This window comes from Tachypleus tridentatus, chromosome 7 (genome assembly GCF_004210375.1).
Source record: "Tachypleus tridentatus isolate NWPU-2018 chromosome 7, ASM421037v1, whole genome shotgun sequence".
NCBI classification, from domain to species: Eukaryota; Metazoa; Arthropoda; class Merostomata; order Xiphosura; family Limulidae; genus Tachypleus; species Tachypleus tridentatus.
In genome coordinates this window covers 183213749-183224530 of record NC_134831.1, presented here as the reverse complement: position 1 = coordinate 183224530, position 10782 = coordinate 183213749, and the positions used below count along the sequence as shown (strand labels likewise).

The following is a 10782-nucleotide window of genomic DNA, read 5'->3' as shown; positions in this document are numbered from 1 at the left end:
TTGGAGTTGAATGTATATGCTTTCTAAAAATGGAATCTATAAAGGCTACCAATTTTGGAAGTACCTCAAGGTAAATATGGTAATCAACGTAATCAAATCTCATCACTTGGTTCAATAACATAAGTGAAATTTCTATGGAAAACTCATTCTATAACTACGTTGTACAGATTTCATATTTATTAGAGACAATTATTCCTGTACTTGGCATATAGCCTGGTGAGGCTTTGCTATAAGAAAACGCACATTCCCCAACCACAAGTGGCAAAAAGACAACTAAATTGCATAGTTTATGAACAACTACAGAAATTTATTGACAAAGATCTCAACATTTTAGAATGTTTTTAGAACCATTTAAACAGTTTTACCAATTTATTTACAGAAATTTTTCTTTTTAAATATATGTAGTTAAGACAAAACTTCAACGTTTATCCACAAGTTCTGGTGCAGTTGTCAATTTCATTGATTTTCAAAAGGTTTATTGCTGACAAAGTTTTTCATACAGTAAAACAAGAACACACTTTATGAAAATGTATGAACTGCACTTACAGATAAATCTGAAAAAGAAAATCTCAACTTAGATACATTGATTACTTTTGTAGTTTTAACCATTACTTGTGTTGACTTTTGAATGCTGTTTAATATAGAACTAAACTTTTGTTTGTATGTAATGGTTTCACTTCTCTAAAAGTTAATTTATTAACCTAACTTTCAGGTGTTTCTTTCTTCCAAATTTTAACAAAATTCACAAACTAATTGAAAATTATTTAAAGAATACTAAACTTTCTCTAAAACCTTTGATACACTAAGCCAGTGTCAATCCATGACATTAATGTACTTGTTTCACTAAAACCTTTATCTAGTTCAAGAAAATGTATATAACATCTTGTGCAAAGTTTTCTTGATTCAGCATATACTATACGTAACATATTAGACAGTGTATCCCAACCGCAATGTGGGTCCTACTTCTTCAGTCACCTCCAAAATCTAAGATACATTCTATAATCCCACATTGTAGCTTGTATCCTAAGATCCATTTAAAAAAAAAAAAGTGAAATATATTTAAAAAAAATTTGTTAATGTGTTTTGGTTTATGGCTTGAATATTTTATGTTTATAACTTATTAGATATACACAGATTACAAGTTAACAAATATTGTTTCCAAAACTAGAAGCTGATGAATAACTTTGCATATTACTTACAGATGTTTATTATTATTCTTACTGTAAATAATAAAAAAACAAACTAGTCTGTTATACTGATAAATTATTTTCCATTTAGTTTACTGAACATTATATACACCACCATTCTGTAAGATAAGCAAGGAAACTTACAAAACATATACCTGTTAGTTTTTCAGTCACTGTTAGTTAGAGGTTCATATTTATCAAAACTGTCTTCTATGTCTTCAAGTGAGCGACATTTAGTTTCAGGTAGAATAGTCTTCACAAAAATACAACTCCAAAAACACACAATGCTATAAAACCAGAAAACTCCATATTCCTGCATAAGATCGATCATGTTTTGAAAAAACTTTGTCACCAAAAAACTACAGGTCCAGCCAAAACATGTCAAGAATCCACCCACTAATCCTCGGACTTGAAATGGAAGAAGTTCACTGGCCATAAGGGCAGGTATCGGTCCATATCCAAATGAAAATGCCACTGTATATGATACAAGAGTGGTGAGAGACAGCCACCCATAATTCTGTGAAAAAGAACTGTCTCCTTCAGTATTGAAGTAAAAATATATCCCTAAGAAACACAGAGTATCTGACATCAGAGACCCTGAAGAGATAAGAAGTGTTCTTCTTTCAAGTCTGTCCATAACCAAACTTGCAGTGGCTGTTGAAATGACACTAACAAAAGACATAATAATAGCAGAATGATAACCACCAATTGCAGATGAAGCTGACTGGAAGATTGATACAGAGTAAAACCCAATTGAAGTCATACCACAAAACTGTTGAAAAAGTACTAAAGTAAGGCTCATAAACACAGGCTTCACCACAGATGCCTGACACAAATCTCTAAATGTCATATTCATTCTTGGTCTGATATGCAAGTTATGTTCAATGGCAATGAGCTCTTTTTCTACTGTCACATTATTGTGGTGAAGAAACTTCAAGGCTTCAAGAGCATCAGTGGAGCGCTTCTTGGCTAATAGCCAACGTGGACTCTCTGGTAGGAACAAGGACAAAAAAAGAAGTGTTGTTGGGAAAACTGTACAAAAAAAAAGCTAACCTCCTCCACGAAATGGTCATTCCCACAGCTACAGTAATCAAGTCTCCAATAGTTAAACTAACCTGAATACAAGTACCCAAAACCCACGAACATCTGGAGTAGAAATCTCTATCACATACAAGGGTGAACAAAGCAACATTAAGCCACAGGAAAAGCCTGTTACAAACCTTCCAGTCATTAACATAGCAACAGAAGAAGCATATGTAATGAGCAACCACCCTACAAGAAAACAAATGGAAGTTATTACTAAGGTCCCTTTTCTTCCAAATATTTGAACACTGGTACCTGAAAATAAAAATTCATCATATATACACACACACAAAAATACTGAATGTTTCAAAATTACTTACACAATTTTTTTACCTGGCTCAAAAATGTTCTTTTATAGTTCTATCTAGCCTGTTTTGGTTGTAAGAGCTAAAAGCTATGATCAGCTAATCACAGAATCATAAAAAAAAATGTTATTTAGCAAAATTTGTAAATCGGTTGTAGTAACTAAAAGCTATGATTTGATTATTTCAGAATATTTGAAGGCCTTTATTATTCAGGTCAAATCATTAGTATTTTTGAAGTATCTTGGGTTGAAAGATATTTTTATAATAAATATATATATAGAAATTGTGAAATGATATCCAAACATTACAAATTTATTCCACTAAAAGTAACTTTTAAGTAAAATTTACTTGGTTAACTTCTAGCCTCAGATTATGCAAACTATTTTATATAAGCATTCTGACAGTTATTCATCCTTGTTATGTCCTTAAAGTAATTTGAATGGAGGGCTACATCACTCATCTAAGGCATACTCCAGTTATGTCACTTCAATAAAAAGTACTTGGATATAACTGTTCATAACTTTTTATAAGAACCCTTTCATTTAAAATGTTAAGAGAATTCATAGTACTGAGGATTTTTTGTTTTTTGTAGTTAATAGTGAGAAATGTAAGGCTAGAGAACACAAGTACAAGATAGAAGTCATCTTAAATTAAAAGTTTAGCTTTTTTAACACAGTAGTTTCTCTCTGAAACAGTTTGTCTTCAGATATACTAGATGTAGTTAATTTAAAGGAAAACATAATAAGTATGTCCATGAAAAGGGCTGGCTTTGAGGTTTTTTTTATTAAATATTAAATTTAGTGGATAGAATGGCCTAAACTGACCAAAAATAGTCTCTTGCTGCCCCTTAAATGTTATTTTTCAGAAGTGGGTTTATTTTTTTAAAAATTTATATTAGCCATATTACTACATGCTAATGTTGAATTTTGAATAGACTGAATCTGCTTAGAGTATTGCCATTAAAATACTTTGGTATACCGTTCACAGTGGAGTCTTCAGCATACAAACGAAAGCTAATATAGCACAAGGTCTGTGACAGATGCAGTTCTAATATTCCACATTAGTGTTACCAGCTCTGCCACAATCGCATTTAAAACAAGACAATGGCATACAAATTACCAAACATTACCATAACTCAAAAATATAATTAATGGCTTTGTATTAAACTTTTGTACAGTCTCATAATAATAACTAAAAAGAACTGGTTTAAGAAAATAAATAAACTAGTAGAATATTAAAACAACCAAAATGTCTTACATGGCAGTATATCAATAAATCTGATTTTCCAGTATAAAATAGGCAAGTATTTTATAAAACATTTACAAAAAAGGCATTTTTAAAGGCATAAAAACATTTATTTTATTTTTAATAGTTTCTCCCCTTCTTTTCCCAAATACAATATCTTAGAAACACCCCTGCATCCCATCCAAATATTTGAGTAATTGAAAATCAATTAACTAGTAATTAAACCTTTAACAAAAAAGATAAAAAGAAATATAAAATGGTCAACCTAAATTTCACTTCAAGACGTATAATTAATAAATTATTTCTAAACTGAACTGATGAATACCGAACTCATTAACATTTAACTTACCTAAATGTACATGCAAATTATGAACGAACATTTAATCAGCTTCTATCGTGTGAAGTGATACATAGACAGAAACTGGTATCACTATCATTAAGTTGCTAAGCTTACGTATGTTCTCTATCTTTTACCTTCTTAACAAAGTTAAAGTACTTCTAACAATTCTCAATGTCCTAAAAATCATACTAACCACCAACAAATCCACTGACTAAAGCTCCAACTGGCAGTAAACTAGCAAACCAAGATACGTCTTCTTTGGTTAACGAAATGTCTGTACCGTTTTCTAGCTTTGGAATCACTGGTGATGAAAACCCAAGCGCTGTCCCTTAAGCCATTGAACCAATCCATGAAACCAATGCAGCAACATGAGTTTCCTCACTTTACACTTTGTAAAACGCGTTTTATTTACCTCTGCTTGCGCTACCTGCTCATCTAAAACTACTGGTTCCACAGAATAATCTAATAATGGCGTGCGACTATTGTCATCCATAGCTTGTGTAATTATCATCACCTTCACCAGGATATATTATTATAACGTAGCAGCGTACACACTACTAACAACGATATCAAACTCACAGTCGCATAAAGTTGTGACATATCTAAAACCACTACTATAAAATTGGACAATTGATTATCATAACAGTTTGAAGAATCAAAAACATCATGTGATAATTCGAATAATGATAAAGCCAACCGTAGACTAAATAGGTTTATCAAACCTGATATAAAAAAACTGAGAGAAGTCAATTTTAGTTTTAATTACGCATGACTTTACTACACAATCTGCTAATACATGTATAAAAAGCATGGTGACTATAAAAACTTTGTTATAACTATTTGGAACTTTGCGTTTCGTTACCTCTTTTCAACTGAAAACACATTCGTACCAAACGATAATTGCTATACTTTAACAACTACATTTTGATTTCTATTCTCTAAACCAAAACCAAGAAAATTAAAAAAACAAACTAACTGATGCACCGCCTAGTGACATAATAAGTAACTTTTAAACGTAATGTTCTATTTAATTTCTTTTCAGCAAAATTATATATTTATCTCCGAAAATGTCTCAGTCCCTAAAGTTACTTTCTTTATTCAAAATTTTAAAATATCATAAAAACAAACAAATATATAACACAATTAATCCTATGGATGTGAACTCTTAGCCTAGAACAAATCGAACTCTACGATTTGTGACGAAAATTTGACTCTAAATCAAGATTGGAATGCAGCCCCCACTTTCATTAAACTATTATTTTTAACCTTTTTTCTATTTCCAGAATTGGTAGAACTGCTAAATATTCAAAGTTAACTGGTAAAATACTTATTTATATGTATATAAAAGGATGTTATTGAGAGTTTCATTTTAATTAGCATAAGTTTCTTTTAGTGGAGAATTTGTTGTTTTATAACATTATGTGCTTTTAATTTCGTTGCTCTTTGAGGCATCGCCATATATCTAGCTGCATCAAATAATTATTTTAATGAACAGGATATAATGAAATATAAGAAAATATATTTATGAAGCAACGATGTTTATAGAACAATGACAATTCCAAGAACACACCAAGAAAAATGGCTCGGAATGGCCAGGTAGTTAAGGCACTCGACTCGTAATCCGAGGGTTGCAGGTTCAATCCACGTCACACCAAACATGCTCGCCCTTTCAGCCGTGGAAGTGTTATAATGTCACGAACAATCTCACTATTTGTTGGTAAAAGAGTAGCCCAAGAGTTGGCGGTGGATAGTGATGACCAACTGCCTTCCCTCTAGTCTTACACAACTAAATTAGGGACGAACTAGCGCAGATAGTCCTTGCGCGAAAATTCAAAAGAGACAAACAAACCAAGGAAGCTGTTGCCGTATGATCAAATGATATCTAGTTTAAGAAAAACTGACACCATCAAAGACAACAGAAGATTTATTTAAGATGGAGATTCAGAGAAAGCCGCTGATAAACTTCCGCTATGTGTTTAGAATGGAAGAAATAAACATTATCAAGGTTAAAAGATGGCATAAAACTTGGATGATGAACCAGGAAGAACCTTGAATAGTGAACCGACGGTACAGTATGGGCTTTTGTTTCAAGTGAATGGTTAACTAACAAACGTAGAAGTTCGTAAACAGGAAAGAAATGTTGACCATTTGAAGATGTATCCTAACGAGCTTAGGAATTCATAAATAGGAAGAATTTTGTAAACAGGAAAGAAATGTTGACCATTTGAAGATGTATCCTAACGAGTTTAGGAATTCATAAATAGGAAGCAAGCTGGTATTTTGCATAAGGAATAGGCCAACAAATCATTTCCCCACTAGTATAAAAGGTTCTATAACAGACACCAGAATACATAAAATCTTCAAAAATCTATCAAACACTCCAAACCGATCTGATCGTTCAAGAGGAAGGAGATAAGATGTCTCTTAGCGTTAGTAGAAACGCCATTTCTCGCTCAAGCTCTTTGTAAGTATTATAATGCCATTCTTTCTTAAACATTAGTTATCATGTTAATGGTGTTAAAATGATTGCCTATGATAAACATAAATAAACATAAATTGTATATATATATGTAATTATTAAGTGTTTGATGACTTAAATAAAAAGTGTTATTGGAAGTTTCAGTCTCGAGTCCCTTTGTTTTAACTGTAAAGCCTCGAGTTAATCCCTGTGTACTCTATTCACCCACTGTATCCTCACCTCAAATAAACATTTCATGCAACAGCAGGTAGTATTAGTCAAAACTCCAACTGCTAAGTTGAAACAACCCACTCGGCCTGCATGCAAGTCAGCCTACAACCACGTTACATCTTAAAGGAAAGGCGACAAGTCAACAGTACCCAACACATACACTTGGGTACTCATGGATGAGTAGGATTTGACCATTACTCTTATTTATAACATACCTTCGTCCTCAAACTGCAGAGTGTATTTTTGCAGCAATGTCGTTTACTAACAACACGGTCGTTGTTGTTTTACCAGAAGTCATACAAAGGGATATCTACGCTTCGTCTATTGCGTGGAATTGAATTCCAAATTTTAGGTTGGGGAGCACTAAACTGACCAATGACCTATCGGAGAACATTATGTATATCTAGTGCTGTTTTATACTCATAAAAAGGTGGGTGATGGAGAGAAGGCCAGGTGGTTTATGCGTGGTTTAGGTTCTATTTACGAGATAGACAACATTGCAAAGCTCCTACATTCAAGATAGTATAATTTTGAGATAAATTCTCATGACTTCTCTTGGCATTTATAATCTTTCATTATAAACTTACTCGCTGGTTAAGATTCCTAAGTAAATCGTAACGTTTATTCAACGTGAAGATATTAAGAATTAACATTAGGATTGTCCCATATTTAAAAACACTCCAAACTGTTCACACGAACATCCTTATCTTGTTAATTGATTAAACGTTTGAGGCAGATAATTTTAAACTACTATTAAAAGCAAAAATCCATCAGATTTATCATCGTACGCATATTAAGTCTCTAAAATTAGTTCTAACACTTTGACGAGGCACCAATAACGAAGTATCAAAGCATTAAATAATCCATAACCTTTTGTCAAAACATTTGGCGTTAAGATAAACGACAGAAAGCTTGTTGTGTAATAATAAATGTATATCATTACTGCCGTTTTAAATACTGATAGTGTACAACATTCAATCTTATCAGGAGACAGGTGGTTAGGGTGCTGGACTCGCAATCTGTGGGTTGTGGATTCAAATCCCTATCTTAACGAACATTCTCGTCTTTTCACTCGCAGGAGCATTATAGTGTAAGGTCAATCCCACTATTTGTTGGTATAAGAGTAGCCCAAGAATTGGCGGTGGGTAGTGACGACTAGCGCAGCCATTTTAAAACAAATGGAATACGTTTCTTTTCCAAAAAAAGTCAATAGATACATGTTTGACTAGAAAGGACTTCATACAAACGTTAATAATCAATACAACATAAATGTCAATGTTACTAATTTAAATAATAGTAATAAATTATGAAAAATAACCAGAAGAAAAAAATTCCGAAAACATAATATACAAAAATTAAAATATTTATAATATAATTAAGAATCAGCAATAATTCGTTTTCATCAACTCTCGTAAACTAACTCGTTTCATCATTATCATCAACTGGTAGGAGTTTTCTGAGGGAAAAGTTAAAAAGGTAAAAAGGTACTTGGAAACTGCTGTTCCTCTTCGCCCCCTTGAACTTAAAATTTACTATTTTAGGGCCTGAAGTAGTTTTACCTTCGACGATTTGTTTTCTGGTCTGATTTTCTCTTCTAACAAATGGCCGACACTGGACTTATGGTTCTTCAGGGCAGTAGAGATGTATTAAATCCAATGCCAAAATAATTAGATTGGCGAGGTGATGAAAACACACTTTCACTGGTTGGGTGTCGAATAGTCTACATAACTAGTGCCCGAGTAAACTTGTAAGTAGTTAAAACAAATTGGTGGAGAAGGGTAGCGTGAAAGGAAAGTTTCAGCCGTAGGGAATTTAACTTCCTCCATATCGCTCTAACGAACAGCAAAATGAAATGTCCGAGTATGGTCTTCTTTGTCACAAGATTAGGAGCGATGGAAAGAAAGAAGAACTGGGTGTAGGACTTGTCAGTCTAAGTGTTCGAGCTAAAAACAGAAGGGACAAAATCGTCGAAGAGAGATTGGCAGCTTAGCGTTGTTGTCGGTGGACTTGGGTGGCTTTTTCTCTTATATGGTTTTATTTCGGGAAACTGGGTAATAATGGTAGCGTTGTCTGTGACGTTAGAAATATCTCCTGTTTTAGGCAATCATATTTGAGTGATCTGGCTCTTGATTGAGGCTCTGGACGTATAAGAGGGTAGTGCACGAAGGTGAAGGCTGGGGGATCTGTGTGGTTTCTTGGCTCTGCAGTGGAAACATTGTAATGAAAGTCCTACGGTAATTAGGTGATTGGACATTAGTTGTGATGCTGCAACAATTTAATGAAGTGAGACATCTTTCCTGTTGTACCAGATCGTATTCAATGAACTGCAAGTAGTCTGATATTTAGTGGACACCGATAGAAGTTTGAATGTCGACGTGATTTACTACGAGATCAATACATCTTAAAAACACTGAGAAAAAGAGTACAATTGGTGCGTTGAATGTCACAAGAAACTTGTAGACTAGAGGTCCATAGGCTGCATAGATAATTCAGGTTGTTAAGGTTTCACGATAGAAGCTCGTTTAAGCTCAAGGCAGGGTTTTTATTTAGTGGTTAGACCACGAGGTTACATACCATGAAACTAGCTAATTTACCTTATCTTTCACGACATTAATATCTGTACGATAACACTTGGGGAAGCTTTATCAGTTTCAGAATATAAACAAACACAAACATATTAAAATTCAATGTGCTACAGTTAGAAGGTGAGATAGCGCTTCAATATAACTAAAAATTTCATGGTTGAATGAAACGATAGAAGAAATAATAAAAGAACCATATTAAGTAGAACTCGCCATCTCACATGAGAAGTAGTGTTTAACTTGTTACCCGCCATCTCACATAAGAAGGTAGTGTTTAACGTGTTACTCGTCATCTCACATGAGAAGGTAGTGTTTAACTTGTTACTCGCCATCTCACATGAGAAGGTAGTGTTTAAATTCTAATTCGTCGTCTCACATAAGAAGGTAGTGTTTAACTTGTTTCTCGTCATCTCACATGAGAAAATAGTGTTTAACTTGTTACTCGCCATCTCACATGAGAAGGTAGTGTTTAACTTGTTACTCGCCACCTCACATGAAAAGATAGTGTTTAACTTGTTACTCGCCATCTCACATGAGAAAATAGTGTTTAACTTGTTACTCGTCATCTCACAAGAGAAAGTAGTGTTTAACTTGTTACTAGTCATCTCACATGAGAAAGTAGTGTTTAAATTGTAACTTGTCATCTCACATGAGAAAGTAGTGTTTAACTTGATACTCGCCATCTCACATGAGAAAGTAGTGTTTAACTTGTTACTCGTCATCTCACAAGAGAAAGTAGTGTTTAACTTGTTACTCGCCATCTCACATGAGAAAGTAGTGTTTAACTTGATACTCGCCATATCACATGAGAAGGTAGTGTTTAACTTTTAATTCGTCGTCTCACATGAGAAGGTAGTGTTTAACTTGTTTCTCGTCGTCTCACATAAGAAGGTAGTGTTTAACTTGTTACTCGCCATCTCACATGAGAAAGTAGTGTTTAACTTGTTACTCGCCATCTCACATGAGAAGGTAGTGTTTAACTTGTTACTCGCCATCTCACATGAGAAGGTAGTGTTTAACTTGTTACTCGCCATCTCACATGAGAAGGTAGTGTTTAACTTGTTACTCGTCATCTCACATAAGAAGGTAGTGTTTAACTTGTTTCTCGTTGTCTCACATAAGAAGGTAGTGTTTAACTTGTTACTCGCCATCTCACATGAGAAAGTAGTGTTTAACTTGTTACTCGCCATCTCACATGAGAAGGTAGTGTTTAACTTGTTACTCGCCATCTCACATGAGAAATTAGTGTTTAACTTGTTACTCGCCATCTCACATGAGAAGGTAGTGTTTAACTTGTTACTCGCCATCTCACATAAGAAGGTAGTGTTTAACTTGTTACTCGCCATCTCAC

At 33.8% G+C, this 10782-nt stretch overlaps 1 pseudogene across 1 annotated transcript; it reads right to left on the bottom strand.

Moving 5' to 3' along the window:
* Window positions 1-286: 286 nt before the first annotated feature.
* Window positions 287-5129, bottom strand: LOC143257426 (facilitated trehalose transporter Tret1-like; annotated as a pseudogene). Its single transcript, XR_013031841.1, has 2 exons — window positions 4354-5129; window positions 287-2525 (listed from the first exon to the last, which is right to left on the bottom strand). The product of XR_013031841.1 is annotated as a facilitated trehalose transporter Tret1-like (transcript).
* Between the last annotated feature and the right edge of the window lie 5653 nt (window positions 5130-10782).